We start from the raw sequence: 25,074 nt of genomic DNA on the forward strand, positions 1-25,074 counted from the left end.
CTAGCCGCGGCCGGGAGAGCAGAGGGGCAGCAGGGCCTGAGGAGACCCTCAGAGCACGTGCTGAAAGCAGGGAGGACCACCGTGTATGTGAGCCCAGCCCGGCCTGACTCCTTACCCTCACCCCGCCACGGCATGGATGGCCCACGGACCTGGGGGCAGCTCTGCAGGCCACGTCCGCCTGTCTCCAGCCTGCAGCAGCCCCCAAAGACCAATTGGTTCCGTCCGCTGCCCTTGGCCTAGCAACCCAGGCAGACTGGATTCCTGTCACCACTGTGCTGATTCCCCGGGTCCCCCCAGAAACCTGCACTCTGCTCCCCAGTCTCAACCAGTATCTTTTTGCAAAAAGGAATCACCCTTTTCGGCCGTGGGCTTGGACCTTCCCACTTTATTTGCCTTGAGTATCACCGGGAGGTAAATCAGAGCCCCCTGCCATTCTCTCCAGGAAGAGAGCTTCAGAGGACGTGACTGTCCCCAGGTCTCCGGCCATTTGCCATTCGCTCACTCAGCCCATGGACACTTCTTGCCACCAGCTTTGTGTCCGGCCCCTGCTAGGCCCTGGGGTTCCATGCAAACCAGGGGGACAGAAAGCCCACTCCATAGAGTGTGCAGTGCCAGTGGGGAGGCATGCCAACCCCGGTCCCCCAGCCCCCCAGTGCCTTTCCTTGGTCTTAGGACAAGCCCACGCACCCCCAAGGGCTCGAGACGCAGCCCAGCACAGCAGAGGGGGTGGTCAGTGTTTACTCTGTGAGGCAGTGAGGGCCTTGCCTGTGCTGACGCTCCCACCCGTCTGGGGGCAGGCAGAAATTCTATCTAAAGCTCAGAGAGATGAAATGACTTTCCCAGGGCCCCACAGCTAATGAGTCGTGAATTCAGGACTCCGGCTTGTTACCTGATTCCAGAAGCTCATGGTCTGAACCATTAGGCTTTACGGCCCCTAAACTCCAGCTGACTTGGGAGGAGGAACTTGGGTCCCATCGACAGCCAAGAGGCCACATAAGCCAAGGAACCTGGGGCAGAGGGACTGCATATCAACAAAGAAACTCTGAAGGGGTCAGAGCAAAAGGCAGTGAAGACCCTGCAGGTAGGCCAGCGGGGAGCCTTGTGGGAACGCAACGCGAGCAGGGGACACTAGCCCCAAGACTCCCACCACGCACCCGGCCGCCATCAGCCAAGAGCGGGCCTGGGGCTGGGGGACGCGTGCTGCCCGCCCCAGTTCCACCAGCTAACCCGGGCCTCGCCGTCAGGCGGCTCGAGGCGACTCCCAGACCACATTCATCTTCTCACACCAAATCTGCAGTAAAACTCATCCACTGGGAGGGGGGGGTCGTCACTTTTTATCAGTGAGGGTTACTATCCATCACTAAGATCCATCAAAATGTGCTTAAAATACCAAAGCCATCCTTTTAAGGGGCATGCTCTTGGAGCGAGCCCTTCCAAGTCCACGAATGGATCCTACAGAAATCACTGTAGAAGCCCACAAACATGGATATCCACCGCAGCATCGTTCACAATAATGTAAAATTGGAAACAACCTAAATGTCCCAAAGAAAATCGGTTAAACTAATGACAGTACCTTCACACGATGTGCGGCTGTGTAGGCAGTAACCACAGGGGCAAAGGAGACCCGTATTTATGGACACGGAGCCATGGTTGTAACAGATTTGTTAAGGGAAAGCAGAAAGTCACAACACAGTCTGTTGAGAAGGATCTTCTGTTCATTTAAAACATGTTTTCAGCTAGATGATAGATATGATTGGCCGACGATAGAGAGAGGGCCGAGTAGGCAGGTGGGTGCATAGACAGACAAACACACACAGGGAGGCAGACAGATGAGGGAGGGATCTAACAAAAATTTACAGAGCATCTACTACGCTCCCAGCACAAGGCTGTGTGCAGGGAAACCATAAGGAACAAAACTTTAAGCCCCGGCTGCTGGGTGCTTGCATTCTGGATACAGACAGAAACACTGTATCAGGAGCGGGAGGGTGCAGGGCCAGGAGTTGGGAGTCATGTGAGCTTCGGGATGGGAAATCAGGATGGGAGAGCGGATCGCTAGGGGCAGAGAAGAGTCAAGCGTGGCCAGCACTGGGGGGTGATGGGTGTGGACAGGTCAGTAAACTCCGCCCCCCCCTTCCACACACATTTGAAATTTTCTGAAATAAAGATGGGGAACGAGTGTGGGAGACAGCTCCCCAGGGAAACGGTCCAGGTGCAAGGGCCATCCCCTCGCTCTGAGTCAGCTGAGCACTCCCCTCTCCCGGCTCCTCACTGTCAGAGGGGGAACTCATCATCCCCTCTGCAGGGCTGTGGGGGGCACAAAGAGGGAGCCCTCAGCAGATGGTGCCTGGGGGACGTGAGCATCTGTGTAGAAGCCAGGGGCCCCGGCGTGCTCGCTGTGCGGGGAATCGAGGCAACGGACGTCTGTTTTCCCACACCGTTCATGTTTTTGTCAATGGCCACAACTAACTTGGATAATGAAAGTGTAATGGGGAGCCCGAGATGCGCCCAGTGTAGCCTGGTGGGGGTGAGGACTGGCAGGCCCAGGAAGGGGCCATCATTAAGGCTGTGGATTTAGAGCTCCAAGACCTGTGTTGAAATTCTGGACACCAGTTTTCTGCTTATTCTCAGTATGACCTTGGGCCCTGTAGCTTCTTCCCACAGTCACCCCTATTGTCTACAACACAGTATCCAAAGCATGCTCCTGGGGTGCTCCCAGGTGACAGCAGTCTCTGGGCAAGTCAATGTGAGTACCATGTAGCCTCCCATGGCCCTCCTACTGTAGTACCACCATGCACATAGAGAGTCAAGGCTCTGACAAGTCCTGCAGCGTAGACAGCTGTCTAGCTTTGCTTAAGGCCATATATTATCCAGTCTGAGGCCTTGCTGTCTTGGGTTGAGTCCCCAGAAACATGCCTTGAGATGAGGACGGAGAGAGAGGGATTAGTTAGGAAACATTTCCTGGGCTTGTCCTATGGAGGGCTGGTAACCGACTCACTCTTATAGCAGGTTTTGGAAAGCAGTGGGGATCAGCCACAGGGTCCTTCCCACCAGAGTGAGGGAGCACGGTATATATAACCTCACACTCATATGCCCCAGTTATCAGTTAAAGGTTGCCCCCAGGGTGGGGGCTGTGAATTCCCAGGCACATTCCTGCTTACTATGTGGGCAGACAAAGTAAGTTCTGGAAGCCTGAGAGAGGCCTTCAACGGAGAGATGCAGGTGCTGGACCCTGGGAGTGAAAGCTCCCGGGAACTGACAAGGAAGTGGCAGAAGGACCAGACAAAGGAGCAGGTCACTGACAGTGTGGAGGCTCTGACAAGTCCTGCAGGACGGGCTGCTTTCTAACTTTGCTTAATCCAAACCTGTCTGGCCATGAGCCCTGCTCGATCTCTGTCAGCTGGTTCTAGGAGGCCTTCTCCACGATCCCCAGCACACAGGTTCTGCCAGCACGGTGAACTTGCACTCAGCCATTCTTAACTTTTCAGCTGATGCTAATAGAGCCGCCCTATCACCGGTTGCTGTAAGGCAGAGATGATGACCTCTTCTTCTCTCTGTGTCCTCCAGGCCTGGCATCCCCATGGAGGAGAAACAAAACAAATCTCTCCGAGAAGAAAATGAATCAATTCACCGTTTCTTTAAGCTGCGGAGTTCTATAGCTGGCTCGGGGCTGGTGGGAAAGAACCGCTCTCCCCTTGGAAAATGTGAGGTGCTTGTATATTTAATAAAGTATGAACTTTCTGTGCAAATGGAACATAAACCAGTGATGTCAGTAGAGCCACCGGCCACTCGCTGGAGCTGCACAGCGGCCGCAGCACCGGAGAACAGAGTGCTCTGGGAGGCCCAGGCCCCCCAGCCTCTCAGTCCCAGCATGACAGACGTCAGTGACAGGTCATGGAGGTGGGGCCACCAAGGGCCTGTGACTGCTACCATGCCCCCTAAATCTGACCTTCATAAGTCCATCATGATGGCCCGCGGGCCTGGGAGCCTTAGGACAAGGTAGGGGGGTGGGGTGAGGGAGAGCCAGAGAGGAAAACCCTAGAGTCTCTTTCTCTGCTCTAACCCTTTAAAATGAAATCCAAACTTCTCACCAGGCCCTGTGGGGCTTAGCCCCTGCCTGCCTGCATCTCCACCTCCCCACCTTCTACTCCAACCCAGGATCGATCCCCCACAACACCCTCTTTCTGTGCCTCCAAACCACCCAGCTTCCTCCTGCCTCAGGGCCTTTGCACTTGCTGCCCCCACGACCCTGAAAATCTCTTCCCCAGAGCTTTCCCTGCAGGCTCTTTCTCATCATTCAGGGCTCAGCTCCAACCCCCCTCTTTCGGGGTGGGGCCCGACCAGCAACCTCACGCCTGGCAATCTCACCTCCAAGCTCTTCCATTTTCGGAAAGAAAATTCTTTCTGCATGTTTTCTTAAATATTGCCTAGAATGGGCCTCCAGAAGGGCAGGGACCATGTCTGTCTTTGCTCACCACTGCGTCCCTCCTTACAGAGAACAAAGAAAGTGTCCCACAAGCACTTGAGATGAGGGGAGGAAGGGGGGGGAGGGAGGAGCCTCGACTTGGCTTCCACGGCTATGATCTGGGCCTCTGGGATGAAGCCAGGAGCAGGGGAGTCAACATTATAAAAATGATCTACATCAGCGGGTGTGCTCCCCCAAAAGCAAAAGTTCAGAACTTGAGCCAAGAGTGGGGCAGGTTCTTAGAACGTGCCAGGCACTCTTCTGAGCCCTTCAGGTAGATTTCAGTCATAGAAATCGTGCCCCCAACGACCCTCGGAACCAGGTTCTGTTCGTGTACCTGCGTCACAGATGAGGAAGCTGAGGCACAGAGAGGTTGGGTATGTCGCCTGAGGTCGCACAGCCCTGGGCATGCTCACCCCTTACTGTTTCCCCCCAGTACGGTCCCACCACAGTCCCCCCCACAAAGATGCCTCTCCCTGCTTCTTGGCCCGACCCCAGCCCCACTGGCCTACATTTACAGCCGAGTGAGCAGAAGTGAACGAGCTCACGCGGCTCTGGGAGCCCGTGAAAGACAAGCGGCCCCCTAGAGCCCACCGCCACGGCCCTGCCAGCTTCTCTCCAGGATTTATGCCCTGGCCAGCGGCCGGCGTGTGTCGCCCTACGGAGGTGTGAGGCGAGGGGGGACAGAGGGAAGGCCAGCGTGAGGACGCGGGCGCACCTGCGCCGGGGGAGACGCGGCGCCCCACGAGTTCGGCCCCTTCCCGGCAACTCCCACCTGCCCCTTGCCCCCGCCACCAGGGTAATGAGGGAAATGTCAACAGAAGCAATTGCTAGGAGCCTTACAGAGAAACTGCCCTATTGAGTTTTTTAAATTAAATCTATTTATAATTTATACCCTGCCTGCTTCCAAAAAGGATTTGAGGTGGTTTACCATAAATGACACATAAAATGGAAAGGCCGCTAAGTAGAAGGAGAAAAATCAAGACCACCACGCAGCAGGAGGAGGCAGAAGATCTCCCAAACGCCCAGGCTTAGGGACAGGGTGACAGATGGCGTATTCCAGCTTGACACCCAGCATCCGGGCTGCTGGTGCAAAATGGGAAATCATTGCCACAGACCACAGGGCTCTGAGTGACCCGGGGATGCTCGCCCCCCACTCCGACAGCAGCTGGGTTTTCCCCGCTGGCTACAGAGTGAAGTGGGAAGACCCCCGGCTCTGGAGCCCAGCTGCCTTCCTTTCTCAAAACTTTCTGCTCTGCTCTGCTCTCCACTGGTTCTCAGCAAATGGACTCTACTCTCCGGGAACGGGGGTGCCAGCCTCTCCCCCTCCCTGACGGCACCACCTAGCATGAGCAACCTGTGAACAAGAACCTCCCTTTCCCTGTTTTACAGGCGAGGGCACTAAGGCTCAGAGAGGGTAGGGCAAGTGACCGAGGCCACACAGCCAAGCAAGGGGCAGAGCTGGGACCTGAATGCAGACAGCCCGGCTTCCTAGCTAAAACTTGCACCTTGCATGCGTGTCTCCCCATCTCTCTAAATTGGGGCCCTGGCCTGTCTGGGAAACAGAAATTGGTGGCCATGTTTCTGAGTTGCAGACGACACCGTCCACTCCTCTCGCTGCTTCAGACAGCCAGCAGGGGTGACCTCGAACACTGGGAAAGTCCCACTCTATCCCATGAAAGGTTCTTTGCTTCCTGCTCACCCTGGCTAACACCTAGTCCTTTGTTACATAGAAATACAACCTAAGATGCAGAGATAGCCCTTTGTGTGTCGCTGGAACCCCACGTCCTACCCGCCTAGATGCGGGCAGTGTTCGGACACGGAGTAAATCTCTAAATGTGCCCTCGGGTCCACCAGCGGAGTCCACGGAGCCCCTCCACGGAGGCATTCACACAGGGGCAGGGAGCAAAAATGGTACACGTACATCAAATTGTTACACTGGACACCTTAACTGATACAATGTTCTGTGTGAACTACATCTCCATAAAGCTAGAAAACCAAACACGGGAACGAACCAAAAGAACACTGTTTATAACGGCAGAACAGCAGAGCACCCCAATGTCCATCAACAAAGTCCATCCACGGTCTGGAATACGACACAGCCAGAAAAAGGACGTGGGATTCCTCCACAAGCTCCCATGGGACTAGCAGCTCCCCTCCTAGGTATAATCCAAAGGAGCTGAAAACAGGTGCCCCCACGAAAACCTGCAGGTGAATGTTCACAGCAACACTGTCTTCCTGAGCCGGAAGGTGGAAACATTCTGGAGGTCCGTCAGCAGAGGGACTGATACACGGAATATGGCACGTCCATTCGCGGGACAATTATTCAGCCACAATCAGGAGGGAGGTCCTTACACCCACTACGATGTGGGCACTAGGCTCAGTGAAAGGAGCCAGGCACAAAAGGCCATGTCCTGTAGGGTCCCATTCACATGAACTGCCCAGACAGGCAAATCCACAGAGACGGAAAGCAGATTCGTGGTTGCCTGGGGGGGTGGCTTGGGAGTGGGAATGGGGAGGGCCTGCCTCCTGGCACAGCGTTTCCCTTCGTGGGACAAAGTGGGGGTGCCGGTTGCATAGGCTGAATGTACATAACACCATGAGTGGCGTGTTTTGAGTACGGTGGTAAAATTTTATGCTATGTGTATTTTATCATGATTTAAATATGATAAAGAACAGAATAAAAAGGAATCAATCTGCTTCAATGAAAAAAAAAAAAAAAAAGAAAAAGAAAAAGAGTGTGGGAAGCCTGTTAGCCCAAACTTGGGGAGACCGCCAAGACACCACAGAGGTGAGGAATCCCGCGTTCTTTTTACCTGCTGTGTCGTGTTCCAGGCCGCAGATCATCAGGCTCGTTTCCCCCAGTCCTCGGTCGATGGGCACTGAGGTGCTCTGCTGTTCTGCCGTTGTAAACAGAGTTCTTTTGGTTCGTTCTTGTGTTTGTGTTTCTAGCTGCATGGAGGTGTACTTGACACAGAACACTGGGTACGTGGAAAACACAGGTCACAGGATAACGCCAACAGTAGGGTCCAGTTAATGGAAGAAAACGATTCAAATATATCTGAAATGCGTACAGTTCATGCGTGATCAACGCGGCAACCTTCGGGGCAGGGCAGGGGTGAGGGGAGGATGAGGGAAATTCTGCACTTTGAACCCTTGGGGGAATGTTTTGCAACAAGAGCTCATGCTTGTGCCCTATGTCCACGGAGAGTTCCATGCTCACTGCCTTTCCTCCTCATGGCCAATCCCTCCGGGTGTCCTGGCCTTTCTAGGGACCCTGTCACCCCTCCAGTGTTCTCTCCCTTTACACGCTTGGCTGACCTCACTGAGGCTTACTCTGGAAAGACCCCCAGACCTCCTGCAAAGGGAACTTGAAGTCCAGTGGGGAGACCTGCCACCCCCGCAGGACCATCCCTCATCAAATTCAGTGATGCTCACCAAGGGGAAGGTTCTGGAAGAGCTCCCAGAAGACGTGGCACATGGACACCCACAATTACCTGGGTAAGCCTGGCCCCAAATCTGCTGAGCCCGAATCTCCAGCCTGGGGGTTCTCCCCAAGGCCGGTCTGGTGAGCACAGCCATCAGCCGCACAGCAGCTGCCTGCACTCCTGCCATCACCACCTGCATCCCTTCTGCTCCAGACAAGGTGCTCCACCCGCAGCCACAACCCTCCCTAGGTCCCAGGAGGGCCCTGCTGCCTCACATCCGCCTTCCTTCCTCTGGCCCCACGGAGTTGCCTGAAATACCTTAATGCCCTAAGCTGGGAAACTTTGGAGCCAGACCAGAGGTCTCTAGTCCAAGGCAGACCACATTCCTCAGCCGGATCAATAACCTGTAGCTGAAAATGATCTGGGTTTGGGAAATGAACGTGACGTTGGATCCGAGCTGTCAGTGAGCCTGCAGACCCGGCGCTGGGCGGCAGGCCTGTTTGCTCAAGGTGATGGTCTGCTCATGGGGGTTATGAGCTTTTTATGGGCCAACCTGCGCCCTCCCAGCCTCTTCACCGGGCCATTTGGCTGCGTCTAAATCAAGACATCTCAGTCCGCAGCCACCGCGAGGCATTCACGCACCGGGCCGCCTTTCTTCCCCTTGTAATCGAAATCTAATTTATTGGCCCAGGGATGCAGGGAGCAGCCCACGCACATAGCTGGTGTGCAGTGAAGAATATAATATACAACGTTCCCATGTAATAAGGCTCTTTCTAGAAGGCATTAAGTAGGGGCTGGCTCGGAGCGCCAACGCAGCCATGATTAATCCCCGCCTGGAAAACATCTAGTACCAGACCTTAGAAGGCTCTGTGGAGGCAGGACGGGGCTTGGCGCCTCCGAATTCTCTGGCTGCTTCTACATCTGGATGGTTTATAAGATTAGATGTGATTAAGCTCCCTGAGGGCAGGAGTCGTGTTTTATAGGTCCCTCTCCCCCGTCTAGCCATGATGGAAGATATGCAATAAACTCTCGTTGAAAGAATCTGGATGGAATTGAAGTGAGAAGTTATTCTTTGTGCACTTGCTATGACTTTGGGTTTGGCTTCCTCAGCTGATGAAGAACGGCCCTCTCCTGCCTCCGGAGGCCCGAGAGTCCCGGTGGCCCAGGATCCAGGAAGCCTGGCTCCTTCGAGAACCACAGCGGCCCCTGGGCCTGAACAAATCCTTGAGCTCCCGGGGCCTCGGTTTCTGCTCAGGTCCTGGGGGGTAGTGGGGGTCCCAAGAGGAGGAATGAAGGCTGCTCGAAGGACATTCACAGAACACTCACGGAACTCACCGTGAGGTACCCCTCTTCCCCACAGAACACTCGGGAGAGCAAGACTGGAGCGACCGTTGGTTCATTCGCCCAACAAATCCTCAATCTCCTTGACTCTAAGAAAGCTACTCTTTTTACCTTAGAATCTCCTTGACACCAGGATGCCTCGGAACATCGACATTTTTTATTCAGCAGAAGTCCAAATCCAGCCCACATCCAGCCCGTCGCCCGTGTTTATAAATAAAGTTTTATTGGGACACAATCCGGCCCATGTGTGTAGGGTCCGACCAGGGCTGCTCTTGCAGCTTCTAAGACCAAGTCAACAGGAGAGCCGGTCCTCTGTGGCCCAAACCTCCAGCCCCCGACGACCCCTGCTCCCACCGCCGCAGACCCAGAGCCCCAGAAATGCCTCCGTCCATCTCCGAGCTGCCCCCGCTTCCCGCCCAGAGTTCACTGGGTTACGTCAAATACAAGTCTCATCCAGTCTAGAAGAGCATCAACAAAGCACGTTTTTAAATTACGTTGGGCCGCAGGGCCTGTGCTTGTCACCAGGCCTCTGGGAGGGAGTTCCAGCTGTTGTCAAGTATTTAACGTGGCCACAGACAGCCGCGGGCCGAGTCCTCAAGGGCATGGCCTTTGTTGGGTGACACGCAGAGGCTATCACACAAGGCCTGGCCCCCTGGCCCAGGGGAGCGACTGCCTCTAGCTTTGAGGCCAGAAACAGAGCAGAGAGCCCCCATTACCCACACCCTCATGGAGCACCTAGAAAGGGCCTTTGCTCTGAAGCACCAAGAGTCCTCCCCCGAGCCCAGGGTTTGCTGTCGATCAAAGGACAGCAGCGTTCAATCTCCATGCGGGGCCCTGAGCGCATGCCCACAACACGGGCTCTGTGTGTTTTCAGTCTACAGAAGCCTTCCCTGGGGCCCAGAGGTGACAGTGCTCTCTCCCGGCTGGAGGAGGGGGACGGGGCGACCGCCTAGCCCATCAGACGGCGCCAGCCCAGGTTCGGGCAGCCGGGGCCCCTGCAAGGTCAGGACGCTGCCGGGAGCCTGCCTGGCACAGGGATGCTCATCTGATGGAAGTCACCAGACCGCCAGGCAGCGAAGCATGAAGCTCCCCACCCATGGCAGGTCACGCAAGCAGATATCTGCTTTCGGGAGGCTCCTCGGACGGCCTTGAAGAATTGATGGAGGCAGAGCGGAGGCCAGCCTGGCGTGGGGAAGATGAAACTCTGACATTGAACAACCCGAGTACAACAGCGGCTCCGTTGCTGCGGAAGCGTGACGTGACGTGAAACATGAGCCCAGAGCACGGTCCCGCCAAGGCATCTTGGTGGGGAGGGGGCACTAAACGTTCTGAGATCAGAAGCTCCCCCCACACTAAACACTTGAGCTCATACTAAGTGCCAGCCCAGTCCTGGGCTCCGGGGCCAGAGACAAGCAGAGTCCCTGCCCTCCGACAGCACAGTGACCAGAGACAGAGCACACGTGGTAGGCCGAGGTCCCGCTCGTGCCAGGGTGACCCAAAGAGGGCAAGCCTGCGAACCCCAGTGCCCCGGACTGCTCAGGGTCCAGGTCCCGTGGAGAGACCTACTCAGGCATGGGCATTCCAAACCGCCAAAGCTTGTTCAAGCAATTAAAAAAGATCGCCACTCTAATTTGCAGCTTTTGATAGAACAATAAAAATGGCACTGAAGGAGGAAACCTGTCTTCCTCCTTCCCTTCCCCCTCTCTCTGTCCATCTCCCTCTCTCTCTCCCTCTCTCTCTCTCCCTCTCTCTCTCCCCCTCTCTCTCTCTCTCTCGCTCACGTCATTCCTCTTCTCCTCCTCCTCCCTCTCTGGGCCCAAGACCTGTGTTTAGACATTTGGGGCCATCGTGGTGGCAGAGTGGATTTGGGGGTTGGGACAGCTGCAGATACTGAAAGGTTAAGGTGTGCACAAGAAATTGTAGGTCGTTGGGACGCCTGGGTGGCTCAGTTGGTTAAGCCGCTGCCTTCGGCTCAGGTCATGATCCCAGCGTCCTGGGATCGAGTCCCGCATCGGGCTCCTTGCTCAGCAGGGAGCCTGCTTCTCCCTCTCCCTCTGCCTGCCATTCTGTCTGCCTGTGCTCGGTCTCTCTCCCTCTCTCTCTCTGACAAATAAATAAAATCTTTAAAAAAAAAGAAAAAAGAAAGAAATTGTAGGTCGCGTCACAGATAGGAAAGACGCGTAGACGAAATTTCAGAAGCCCCCGCCCCTTTGCTTTAGCGAGAGAAACTCTGAGTCTGGAGACGAGGGCGCATTTTGGCATCACTGCTGACATTCCCGAGTAGCTCTGGTGGACGTTGTCCGTGTTTTGCCCTGAAATAAAAACATCCGTCTCCAGCGAGCGGTCGTGGCCCCCGGGGACCTGAGAAACACCTGCCGCGCCGCGCCGCTCCTGTGCGCACCTCCTTCCCAGCGCCTCTCCCACTTCCCTCCACAAACCTCCCTCTTGCCCGACGTCCTTTCCTTCACCTCCTAGTCCCCCAGGGTGCCGGCAAGGAGCCCCCTCAGCAAGGAAAATGAGTCCTTTCCTCCTCGTTCCCCGGTGTTCGATGTTCGCAGCTCCTCCTCCCCATGCTGGCATCCAGGGTGACCACCCCTCCCGCGGGGAGGGGGGTCCTAGTTTGTGCCTGTCACTCCGGGATCATTCTCAGTCGCTTCCCTTCTCATCCTCAAAAGTGTCTCAGTTTGAACAACATGTTCTTTCTGCCAACACATCACCCTTTGGTGAGGACCGCTGCTTCCCCAGGCCTTCTTGAGGCAGCCCCCAACGTTCTTCGAGACGGCTGCTCTGTTTCCCTGGGGGGTGTCTTACTCTGGAGGAAGTATTTTGCTTGAGAGCAGAACATCTGTTTTGTTTTCCACCTAGAGCAGTGCTAGTCTTAGCAAACCACTGAAGCCGTGTGTGTGTGTGGAGGATGGACGGACTGACGGATGGAGGGAGGGACAGATGGAGGGGTGGATGGACACACGGACAGACGGTTGGATGGATGGATGGACGGATGGACAGATGGATGGGTTTTAGGGAAACCAGGTTCCCACCTGACAGAAAAGTGACCTGGAAGATGCTGGTAAGAGAGAATGGATGGTTTGGAGTAATTTTGGGGGGTAGTTTGGCGACCCCTGCTTCAGCTCAGAGAATGGAAATTCTTTAGGTGCCCATTTTACCTCAGACTTCAGGAGTCAGATTGGTACACATCAAAGAGTTAGAAAATGGGCAGTTACAGTAGTCTGTGTGACGGCCTCAGTATTCTCTGTGAGAAGATGTATAAGGAATCTCTTCTTGATATTTCTCTGTGGGACATACTGAGCTGGGTTTTCTGACTGAGTGCTAAGCCTCCAAATTGTTGCATCCACAGAGAGGTCTTTTTCCTTCCCTCTTTCAGCAGGTTTTAGGAAAAACAAACCGCTCTTTCTGCATGGGTGAGGAAGAAAAGCAGCAGCACACTCAGAGAGTTAAATCATCTCCATTACTCAGCCGCCCGCCATCTTGAACCTACGCTTCTCCTGGGAACACATTGGTTATGTGAGTAAATGTGATTTTTGGTGGAAAGAAAATTCAGATGTGCTCTTCAGATGAACATATGGCTTCTGGACACCAGTACCGAGCCATCTTAGAAATATTTTCCAGAGGGTAGGGTTCGGGGTGGTGAAGCCACTATGACTAGACTAGACCTTAGATCTTCTGCCCTCTTTCCACTGAGTCGGTGGCTTCCAAAATCACCACTGCGTAGGTAGCAGGAAGGAATGGGGTAGGGGAAGGGGCCCAGAAAATGGTTTTTTTGGAACTGTCGGCACATTTATAACAGAATTGTAACTGTATAATGTTATTGTATCATTTAACTGACATGTCTACTTTGGAATGTTTATAACTACCGTAAATCAAGAGGCCGCCAAGCCAGGGCAGCCGCCGCACATAGACATTCCAAGGAAAACGTATAAAATAAATAAAACAATCACACAGTATCAACATTCCATTCCTGCTCAGAAAATGGAAAATTAACAGCTCCCGCATAAATGTAAGCGCCCAAAACTGAGTTTGGGGAAGCTGAGGGGGCCCGGGCCTCCTTGCTAGTTTTCAATAAAGATGTCAAGTGAGAAAAAAGTTATGAAGCTCATAAGAACAAAACGCTTGAGCCCCAACAGCAGCCTCCCCCCTGCCACCTGGTTCCTCGGGCATTCCCCTCTAGGGGGGTGCAGGGGACACCCTGATTTCTCCATCTTCGGTCTGTGATTTCCTGCACTGGGGAGGAAAGCAGGAAATCACGATAGCTTTGCTCTTGGCCTGTTTTATGACTTCGGACCAACTGACATTATCTAAAGAAAAATATACAGCTGCTGTCCCCAAGGCAAGAAGTTCTCTGGATTGACAAACTGCTTAAGATTTCTGACCTCCCTGATGGTTTGGGGGCCTCAGCTACTCTGTGTTTTGACCAGAGGCTTATAAAATACGCGTCTCCATGAAGTCTGGCTCGATAAACATTGGGTTGTTACATATAACAGCATGGTTGAGATCATGCTTTGTCCGAAAACGGTAGCTCACTGGTTTTTTTCAAAAGTGTTTGCAGAGCACCTGGGTGAGTCAGTCGGTTGAACATCCGACTCCTGATCTCAGCTCAGGTCTGGATCTCAGGGTTATGAGTTTGAGCCCCACGTTGGGCTTCAAGCTGGGCAGGGGGCCTACTTTTAAAAAATAAAAAAAGTGTCTGCAAAGCCCTTCTGCTCCATCTTTCCTGTCTTGGGAACTTTGAGGTAGGACGAACTAGCTCAGGTAATAAAAACTACCAAAAGTTGAAAATTAATAACCACTGGGGATTCATTACCTCTTAGCGGCCTTGAGGGAACTTCTTCATTCTCCCAAGGGAGGGTCTCTGCTTTCCCACAGCACTGGAAGAAAATGCCAGACTTGTTTCCCCTGAAGTGCTTGAGAGGACAATTGCAAAGTATTTTTCAAACACTCTATTTTCATCTTTTTGAGCTCAGTTTGCCTTTGCTCATCAGATCAGAAAAATGGACGGACTTTGGATTTTTTTCAGAAGCTTGGACTTCTGAGCAGAAAGCAGGGAATACATTTTGTCCCCACCTCTTTGGTGGTCTCAGAGATGTTTAGAAAGTTTAGACTCAAAAAGAACCCAAACACACAGAAAAAGAATTTTGAGTTGGGGCTGGTGCTAATAACAGAGACCCAGGGCCTGCACAGCCATTCCTGCCCCGTGGTAGGCAGAGCATGTCTCCTTCCTTGGACCTTCATTTCAGAAGGAAAAAAAAAAAAAATCTTCAAACTTGGGTCTAGAATTCTTATTTCTAGCCCAGGGCAGAAATGCGGGGACAAGTGCAAATATTTGACCAAGTCTGGCTTCTTTCTTGGTGCTTTTCAGACCAAGTCAGTTCTGAGAGTGTTGTTTGCAAGTCTCTGCGGGTCTGGGTTTTGAACACTCACTGCTTTGGACTGCGAGGTATTGAGGACAGGGCCTGGCAGAGGGCCCTGTACCCTTGGAGCTTCTCATATGACAATTGGACCAACAGAACTGTGCACTCCCTACACCTGTCCTTCCTGAAATGCCATGCTCTCTGCCCGCCGATGGGAAAGAATTGGTCCCTGATTAGCATTCCATTTTTACACCAAATGGACAGGGGCTCAGACTGCAGAATCCCAGATGCTGATATTTGTATTACTGGATCATAATTACATTTCAAAAAACAAATGACTGCTCCCTGGAAGTTAGAGTAATTGTCCCTTCTTTGTCCTTCCCCTGCCTCCTCAAGCGGCCCTAGGGTGATTTATTATTTCGGGGACCCAGAGGGGACACAGCACTCCCTGTCTGTAAAGGTCATGCAGTTAGAAAAGACTTTATCCGGGTCAGAAGTTACCCTCGGATACCAAGGGGAAACTCCCAGGGAGGTTAATCAACATCCAGCCCAGAGCCAGTCAGCGAGCCTGCACCGCAGTCCGGGCGGGGAACCTGTCCTCACAGCGATCCGATTTCTCCAAGGGCAGATTTCTGTGCCCCCGCCCTGTCCCCTCCAGATGAAGAAATCATGTTTTCAAAACATTTACAGTTCTGATCCTAGCCCCACTCCCAAATGAAATCCTAGAAATCCACTCCCCATGGAGTGATGCCTCTAACACGATCAGTTAGCTTGGGACTTGGTCTTCTTACTCCCCACAGCTGGTAAGTGTGGGGAAGACTTCCGACATGGCCATGGCCAGCCTCTGGTAAGCAAGCTGGGGTCCCAAGGGCGCCCGAGTTGGAGTCTGGGGACTGTTTATTACAATAGAGAAGTAAGAGGTGGAAGGAAAAACCAACAGGTAAATTCCAAGTCGTCCCCAACATTTCTGGTTCAGGTCACACATCCTAATGCCACGAAGGGGCCCTGGGGCCATCCAGGGCGACCCCTCTAAGCTCGGGCAGTGGCTGAACGCTCGCCCCAGCTGTTGCGTCCCAAGGGCTCCTACGAGGCCCTGGTGTGGGGAGTCTCTTGCGGGCAGTGACCTGGGCCATGACTCACAATTTAGAGATTGCAACTAGCGAACAGCACACGAGGAGCCCTGGTGGGGGTTCTCTCTGATGAGAGGACCAGCCCCCACCCCCGGGACCCCCGAAACTTCCCTTCCATGCAGCTTTTCTCTGATGAAAGGGACGAAAGTGGAGGCGACCGTGATAAACCCGCAGAGGGTCACGGTTCTCAAGAAGATGGTGGGAGGCAGCGGTGTGAAAAGGAGACGGTGTTCGGGAGTCATCTTTAATCCCACTGAAAAACGCCCCAAAACATCAAAATCAGCATCTGACCCTTCCTCCCCATTCAGGAAAGGGAGGTAGGAAAGGCCCTCCGCTCAGGTCTGCCAGGCTCCCGGGGTCCACGAGGAGGGCTCCCTGAAGCTCGAGGCGGGCCGACCTTCATGCAAGGGAGCTGGTCCTCCCAGCCCGGGCCACACACCGGATGGAGCTTTCCTGCGGCTTCCAGCACCGAGACAATGTGGGCAGAGGAACCAGCCAGGATACGGACAATTACAGTGACTGACTGTCTCCAGCTCTGTATTAATCTTTCAAAAAGGCTTCGCTCTGCAGGCAAGGTATTAGGCGGCTCAGCCAACTTCTTAAAAACGTTCCTCTTTCTTTCCAGAATGTCAAGTGAGATTTCAAGGGGGCATACTTCATAACCGAAGTATGTTTTCCTTAGGGCAATAAACCACCACTACGTTTACTCTCCACCCGCACCCCCCCGCACCCCCGCCCCCGCCAACCCTCCCCGACTTCCAGCCAAAACCTCATCTGTTTTTCAGAGAAACAACAACAACAACAAAAAACCACAACAGAACCCGTAGGTGTTTTCTTTCAAGTGCAGCGAAGGTCCCTCCTGGGTGGCAGAACGAAAGTTAGACAAACTTTATAAATCTCGAGGGAGAGCTGATTTTGGCAGCGGTAAGAAGTCGAATGGGTTTTTCTGCCAGTGTGATTTAACACGGGACCAAGAGGGGCCCTGCCTGCCACGGCCCCGCGGGGACAGAGGAGTGGGCAGCGCCCACCCCCCGCCACGCTCACACGGATAAAGGGACAGTGCAGAAGTAAAAAGACAGGCTCCCGGACTCCAGGGCTCCCACGGGGAAGAGCAAAGAGCAGGAGTGGGAGGCTGCCTGGGGCTGACGAGAGCTGGGCAGAAACGGAGAATCGATGGGTCGACACAGTGGCGCTCAGTCCTGGGGACCCCAGCAGGGCAGACCCAGACGTATTATTGCACCAACAGAATAGGAGCAAGTGTCAGAGGAAGAAACTAGGTGCAACATACACATGCTCTGAACGATACGCCTCCTCCCGGGGAAGTCACAACAGGAAAGCCACACTCGGTAGAGCGAAGACCTTCTCCTGCAAACGGGCAATGCCAAGGGGACATCCCTGTGGCCCAGGGGGGTGGCAGGTGGGGGATTGCTGGGAAGGGAGCAGAGCCCCAGGTGCCCATGGCCGTGGGGCTGGGAGGAGCAGCAAGGGGTGTTGTTGGGTGGTGGCGGGGGGGGGGGGTCCATCAGCCGCAACCTGCAGCGTGGCCAGGACTCACCCAAGGTCACACAGTGACTTAGGAAGAAACAATCAGCTCCTCCTCTGTCCCTGACAAGCAGAATCCTATCAAGAAGAAGAAAATGACTCTGGGGATTTGAACAAAGAAGCCAGCCTATAAATCTACTCTGCACACAGCTGTGGTTCATCTTCCTGAAATGTCGATCGGACGCTGCCCCGACGGGATACCATATCCAGATGCAGCCAGCACCCTCGGAAGCCAAGGGCCAGGGGGTTTGTGGCTGGAAGATATCCAGACGCCACGGCCCCCCAGGCTCCCCACTCCAGCGTCGACGCCCCCGGCAGACCAGTTTTCTTCTTTCCTTGTGTGTCTCCGTTTCCCTCTGTTTGCCCTCTATCTGTGTCTCTGTCTCACTCATCCAGAAACATCCACGCGACAAAGATTTGTCAAGCACCACCTTTCTCTCTGGCCCCGTGCTAGGCACCAAGGATGTAACAGTGAACAAATGGACATGATCCTGTCCTCTTGGAGTTTCCAGCAAGAACTTAACCAATTAACTACACCAATATTTTAAATGTAAAACTCTATATAGGTCTGTGTTTTTAAAAATACTTGTGCAGGGCGCCTGGGTGCCTCAGTGGGCTAAGCGTCTGCCTTTGGCTCAGGTTATGATCTCAAGGTCCTGGGATCGAGGCCCACGTCTGGCTCCCTGATCAGTGGGGAGTCGGCTTCTCTCTCTCCCTCTCTCTCTCTCTCACACACACACACACTCTTTCTCTCTCTCTCTCTCTCTCTTTCTAATAAATACCCAAAATCTTTATAAAAAGATACCAATGCAGAAAGTACGGGAGGACTGATGGCCCAGAAGTGACCCTGCTTTGGGGGGGGTCCCTGAGAAAGGATTCCTGGGGACTGAAGGGTGACCAAGCTGGAGGCAGGAGGGCCAGGTGGGTGGGTTCCAGGGCGAGCCTGGAGCAGACAGGGAGGCCAAGAAGACGGAGGCCGGGCGGAGCCTGGGGGACATCGGCGGTCCTGGTCTGGACTGTAAAAGACTGTAAAATCAGGGGTGGGGAAAAGTTGGGAACCCAGAATCCCACTTTAAGAAACTAGAAAAAGCACACATTTAAGCCAAAATACATACAGAAGGGAAACTCAGGGGAAGGGAAGAGAAGCTGGAGAATCAGGAACATCCATCCTCAGCCCCGCGAGTCAAGGGGAGTGGGAAGCTGGTTGGGTTTGCCTGTCTGAGCGGGGGCTGGAGGCACCCCACAAAGGTGCCCTGCTCCCCTCGTCCTGTCGGTGACCCCGGTGACCCCCGGGTGCAAACAGCCGGCTTCCGGTGCAGGAGGGAGTGTGGGGGCTGGGCCCGGCGGCGCAGGCCAGCCAGACACACAGGGTCTCCCGCTTCAGCCGGGCCGTGCTTGGTGGAGGGTTCTGCCATCACCGCCTTGAAACCGTTCAATATCTTCTGAATAAACAACCCCGCATCCTCCTTTCGCACAGACTCTGGAGCCGGTTCTGCATGGGAGGCAGGGGACAAAGGAGGACGCCCCCAGGGGTGGACACCCACCGTGTGTTCAGACAGCCTGGGCCGCCATCTGCTAGGCGCCCGCCCGGGGCAGCTGCGGGAAGCGTGGCCGCACGGCGCGCCGTCTCACACTGCCAGCGAACGTGCTTGCGAGCCGCTGGGACACATTTCCTCCTGGCTTTTGTCACCTGTCTGACGCTAATACTAATTGTGGCCACTTACTTCCCGCCGCGGAAGTCTGAGCCTCGTGAACGGAGCACACGGAGAGGAAAAGAGCCCCAGGCTGCGGAGAAGCCCTTGTGTCTGGAGAAAGGCAAAAAGCCCGAAACTGGAGAGACTGGGGGACCCCGTCTGCCCAACATCAGAGCCCCGGGCCCCCTTCATTTCTCCCACACAAGGCCGGGGAGCGCGTCCGTCATTCACGCAGGCTGCTCGCATTCCGAGAGCATGGACGCGAGTGCAGGAGCCTGGGCAGGGTACCCTCCGCCGCCCATTCATGGGGTCCCACGGGGCACCTCCACCTGGCATTCAAGGCCAGGCACAACCTGCCATGGGCTCTCCCAACATTCTGCCCGGTGACCACTAGGCTGGGCTTCTGGGGCACCTCTAGCTGAGCTGTGCCTTTCTGAGGTCAGGAACCCCTTCCACCTGCCCCGGGAAGCCCCCCCCACCCACCCACCCAGCCCCTCCCCCTGCTTCTGTGTGTCTGAGCACGCGGCTGGGCTGACAGTGAGTCGTCCGCTTAGTGCTTGAGAACACGCCTGAGCCAGACCTGCTGGGGGGTCACAGACCCATCGCCGCGCCGGAGCCCGAGCCCTGGCGGTAAATGACAGTGACACTCTCTGGCCTGGCAGATGAAATGAGATAGTGTGAGAAGCCAGGAAAACAGTAATACTGACAGTGCCCTTGCTTTTATGAAAAACACGGCAGATGAGAAGGCACCGCAGGAGAAAAGCGGCTACAGATAGGAACATTAACAAAAAATCCCTCTGGCAGCAGACAACAGCAGGCCCGCCGGAGAAACGATCAAAACCAGACACCAGCGCGTCAGAAGCCCCAGCGGTCTGAGACCGAGCAGGGCAAACACAGCCCCGGACCCCGGCAGGACCACGGCGCGGTCCTAGCAGTGGGAGGGAGTCTATGACCAGTCATCCGCCCCGCTGTCGGGCGCCAGGGCACACAGCGCGATGCTGGGTCAAACGATAACATACTTCAGTTCTTAAGAAACTGCTAGACCTCTTTTCCAACCAACAGTGTAGGAGAACTCATTCTTCCCAGCCTGGCCGCCACCTGGTGTCGTCGGTCTTTATAAAATGCAGCCATTCCCGTGAGCGTCGTGCATTAGGTATTGTGGTTTTAATTCTCATTCTCCTGATGATTAGTGATGCTCGACAGCTTCACACGGACTCACTGGCTGTGAGGTGTCTTCTTTTGCAAGGTGTCTTTTCAAATCCTTCCCCATTTTCTAGGTGGCTGGGCTTTTTATTATTGAACAGGAAGGGCTATTTACATATTGTAGAGACAAGTTCTTCATCAGACACCCATGCTCAATATTTTCTCCTAGGCTGTGTCTTGTCTTTTTGTTTACTTCAAAGTGTCAGAAATTATTTTTTTTTTCCTTCCAGAACGTTCCTTCATGACCAACATAATAATTCCTCTCCCTCCACCCATGGGTTTGCTTTTTCCAGAATGTGAACATTATATAAACGAAATCTCTGCATTGTGGAAGCTACTGAGCCTCGTTCTACATCTTCGTCACGACACCCGCACAGCCTCCGGATGAGTTGCATCAGCCCTTTTGTCCCTCACTACGGCTAAGTAGCTGCACGGTGAGAATTCCTTTTGTGTGGACGCTCCGTCCATTCCCCAGAGATAAACTATAAACAGACGCGCGCGTGTTTTTATGTGCATCTGTTTTCATGTCCTTGGGGAAAATACCTAGACGTGAGATCGCCGGGTGTTACAGTACACGAGTATTTGACTTTGTGAGAAACAGCCCCGTGATTTTCCGAAGTGGCCATCTTGTTTGGCGTTCCCATCAGAGGAGGGGAGCTCCCACTGATCAGGATCTTCGGGCGTTGTTTTTATGCTCATTTGTCTTGGTGAATATTCCACACGTATTTAAAAGAAACCGTGTTCTACTGTGGGGTGCTGTTCTGTGCTAAAAACTGCCGATGAGACCAAGGTGGTTGAACACATTGTTCAGGTCTTCCAGATCCTTACCAGCCTTCTTCCTACTCCTACTAACTCAGGGACGTTGCCATTTCCAACCATAACTCTGGATGCGTCGGTTTCTCTTTCCAGTTCAAGTACTTTCGCTTTAGGTATTTCGTATCTCTTATTTCTGTGTGTCTACTTAGGATTGCCACGCCTTCTTGTGAGTTGACTTCTGTGGCATTAAAGAATGTCTCCTGCTTAGCTCCGTTAATATTTCCTGCTCTGAATTCTCCTTAATACACCACTTCAACCTACTTTGGATTTGCATGTGGACAGCCAGCCCTCTCCCTCCTGGTCTTCCTCCTCCTCCTCCTCCTTCTTCTTCTCAAGATTTTATTTATTTGTTAAAGAGAGAGAGAGAGAAAGTGCACAAGCAGGAGCAGCAGCAGGCAGAGGGAGAAGCAGGCTCCCCACTGAGCGGGGAACTTGACGTGGGACTTGATCCCAGGACCTTGGGATCAAGAGCTGAGCGGAAGGCAGATGCTTGACCATCCGAGCCACCCCGGCGTCCCTGGACAGCCCATCTTCTTCCAGCATTCAACTTCGACTCATCTGTCTTCACAGTAAAAGTGGCTTTCGGGACGACGGCACGGGGTGGTGTCTTGCTCGTACATGCAACCTATCATGTCTGTCTTTTCACCGGGGTATCTTGACCATTGCATTTCATGTCAATTTAATATTATTATCGATGTAGTTGGGTTTATTTCCACCATCTTGCGGATAGATGTTAATGATTCCATTTTATTTCCACCATTGGCTCACAAGCTAGAGCTCTTTATTTTACTTTTACAAATTTGCATCTTTAGCTTATTCTCGTCTACCCCACTCCCATACGATGTGATATTTTATCACAACAGACTTTCATTGCCCCCTTCATCCTTCCTGCTTTCGTGGTCACATATTTTACTTTTCCATGTTATAAATCCCAGTGCACATTGCTACTGTTTGTTTGAAGTAGTCACTTATCTTTTTTTTTTTTTTAAGTAGGCTCCACACCTGGCAAGGAGCCCAAGAGAGGGCTTGAACTCCCCACCCCGAGATCAAGACCTGAGGTGAGATCAAGAGTCAGAGGCTTAACCGACTGAGCCACCCAGGCGCCCTGGTCAATTATCTTTTTAAATGATTTTTGAATGTGAAATCAATGTCTCTTCTATCTACTCACGGAGTTGCTATTCATTCCTTTTTGTAGCTAAGTTTCTACCTGGCGTCATTTTTTCTTCTCTGAGGGCTTGCCTCCAGTGCTCCCTTCGTGCTGATCTGCTGCTGCTGATTCTATCCGCTGTTTTGTTGTTGTTCAAAAAGTCTTTATTCTGTCATTATTTTGAGTAATATTTTTTGTTGTGTATAGACAGATCGTTTTCTTTCAGAACCTTAAAGAAGGCGCTCCATCATCATTCTCTGCCTTATATGCATATTTTTGTGGATTTCTTGTTCCTCTTTACATAATGTGTCATTTTTCCCCCCTGGATATTTAATGTTTTCTTCTTTGTCATTATTTTTCGGCACTCTGGGGATGATGTATGTCAGTGTGGATTTGGGGGGGCCTGTTTTTCTGGTTTTTGTTTTTATTTGTTTTGTTTGGGTGTTCATCCTGTTTGTGGTTCTCCGAGTTTCTTGGACCTGAGCATTTATTACATCCATTAAATTTGGAAAATATTCAATCATTATTCCTTCATATTAATTTCTGTCCTCCCCTTCCCCCCACAAACATGCTTCTCTTCTTGTGAATCCCAATCCCACATGCTTGTTATTGTCCCATGGCTCAGTGAAAGTCTGTTCCATTTTTTTCCAGTCTTTCTTCCTTGTTTCATTTCAGACTATTTGTCTTCAAGTTGACTACTCTTTCTACAGCGTTTTCTAATCTGATGTTAAAGCCATTTGGTACATTTTACATTTCTGATACTGCATTTTTCATCTCTAGAAATTCTATGTGGTTCCTTTGCTCTCTTAAATTTCTTCCTTAAATATTGACTGTTTCCCTTAAATACTCAATTTCCTTAAAGATTGAATACGCATTTAATGTTTTTTTTAAAGGTTTTATTTATTTATTTGACAGAGAGAGATCACAGGGAGGCAGAGGGACAGGCAGAGAGAGAGGAATCAGGCTCCCTGCCAAGCAGAGAGCCGAATGTGGGGCTCGATCCCAGGACCCTGAGACCATGACCTGAGCCGAAGGCAGAGGCTTAACCCACTGAGCCACCCAGGCACCCGTTAATGGTTGTTTTAATGTTCTTGTTTGCTAATTCGATAATCCCTGTCAGTTCTGGGACTATTTCTGCTGACTCTCTCTAGGTTATGGGTCACATTGTCTTCCTTATTAATATATCTAGTAATTTTTGATTGGATGTTGGACATGATGATTATTACACTGTTGATTCCAGATTTGGCCGTCTTCCTTTAAGGTGTGTGGGATTTTGTTTTGCCAGGCCAATGACAAAATAAAGACTTTAGTGAACAAAGACCTTTCAAGGCCCATTGTTAGGGTCTTTGTTAGGGTGGATTTAGTGTCGATTTTATTCCACAATTAGTTTAGGCTACCACAAAGGTGTGGCCGTCTGCTTTCTCCAGTGAATGTCTTCAGTGGTCAGTGAGGACACATGACTCTGGTTAATCTAAATTTGAATATCCCCCACCCCCCAACACACACACATGTGCGCGTGCACACACACCCTCTTGTATTAGCCCTAGGAGCTGTTTAGCTCAGAGCTCCTGAGTTGTTATGCACGTGGCTTCATGAAATGTCACCCAGTACACATGTATCTTAATGTCCCCCTGAGATCCAAGACCAGCACACGTTTCTAGAGTTTTTACCACATAGTCCCCTCCCCACCATGTAATCTGCCCCCACACATCCTAGGCTCTTCAGCCTCCCCTAGTTCCCATCTATGCCTCCTCGACTTATCAGGACAGCCATGTTTGCTTGGGATCCCCTGTGCTGGTCCACAGACAGAGAAGTGGCTTCAAGCAGAAAGCTAGGATGACTTGAGGGCTCGCCTGTCTTGTTTCCTTCTCTGTGGCCACAGTCCTGGACTGCCCATTGTCCAATCATTGTTTCACTTACTCTGTCCAGGTTTCTGGTCACCCCATTTAGCCCCTGTTATCCGCATGGCCAGAAGGTGACCTGGATCTTCCACAGGGTCAAATCACGTCATACTTAACACTTACTCAACATCCTCTCCATCATTCCAAAGATAAAGGCCACAGGCCACACCACCTCCCCTAAGGTCCTGCTTGAACTGACCCTGCCCAGGCCTCCACCCTCTCCCCCTTCATCCCTGTGGGTTTCGAAAATGCTGGTCTTCTGCCCAGAACACTCTGCCTCCTCTCGCCACCGAGGTAATTCCTATTCATTCTTCATCTCTCTGACCAATTGTCTTTCCCTTAGGGAAGGCCTAGCGGACTATGTCGATTACGTCCACTCATAACACCTTATACCTCGCCTTCGAGGAACACGGATTCTACACAACGTGGGACTGCTGTTTGCTTATCCCACAAGAGTGCCAGCCCCACACGGCATGGACCTGTGTCTCCCTGGCACCTAGCAGACTGCCGACCCCATCGTAGGTGCTTGGTAAGGATTACTGAAGAAAGAGCCTCTACGAACAGGCCCATTGCCTGTCTTCTCTCCACGCCCCTTGCCTCGGTTTCCACTCTCCTCGTGTGTTGTGCGGACCGCACAAATTCTCTCGTGATAACCAGCCGATCTCCAGCTCGGCCAGCACTTCACCGTGCCAGGCTCCAGCCACGCGAGCCTTCCACCACACAGGACTGACGCGGTCACTCGCCTGATTAAAACCCTCCTGGTATTTGTCTTTCTCTGACCGGCTTCCTCATATATGGAATCTAACAAAAAAATGGATGAACAAAAGGAAAAAGAGACAAACAAAAAACCAGACCCCAGTGTATGGAGAACAAACCGGTGGCCCCCTGAGGGGAGGGAGGGGGGTGAAGTAGCTGATGGGGACGTGCGCTTATCACGACGGGCGCGGAGCAACGTATAGAATTACCGGAACATTCTATTGGACACCTGAAACTAATGTAACACTGTATGTTAATTGTATTTGGATACAAAATCATAATAGTTAG

General features: G+C 52.7%; 1 long non-coding RNA gene across 1 annotated transcript in view; it reads right to left on the reverse strand.

Moving 5' to 3' along the window:
* Positions 1–25,074, reverse strand: part of LOC116594746 — a 109,658-nt gene that overhangs the window by 50,409 nt on the left and 34,175 nt on the right. The gene's annotated exons all lie outside the window — the stretch shown is intronic.

Source organism: Mustela erminea, chromosome 7, assembly GCF_009829155.1.
Source record: "Mustela erminea isolate mMusErm1 chromosome 7, mMusErm1.Pri, whole genome shotgun sequence".
NCBI classification, from domain to species: Eukaryota; Metazoa; Chordata; class Mammalia; order Carnivora; family Mustelidae; genus Mustela; species Mustela erminea.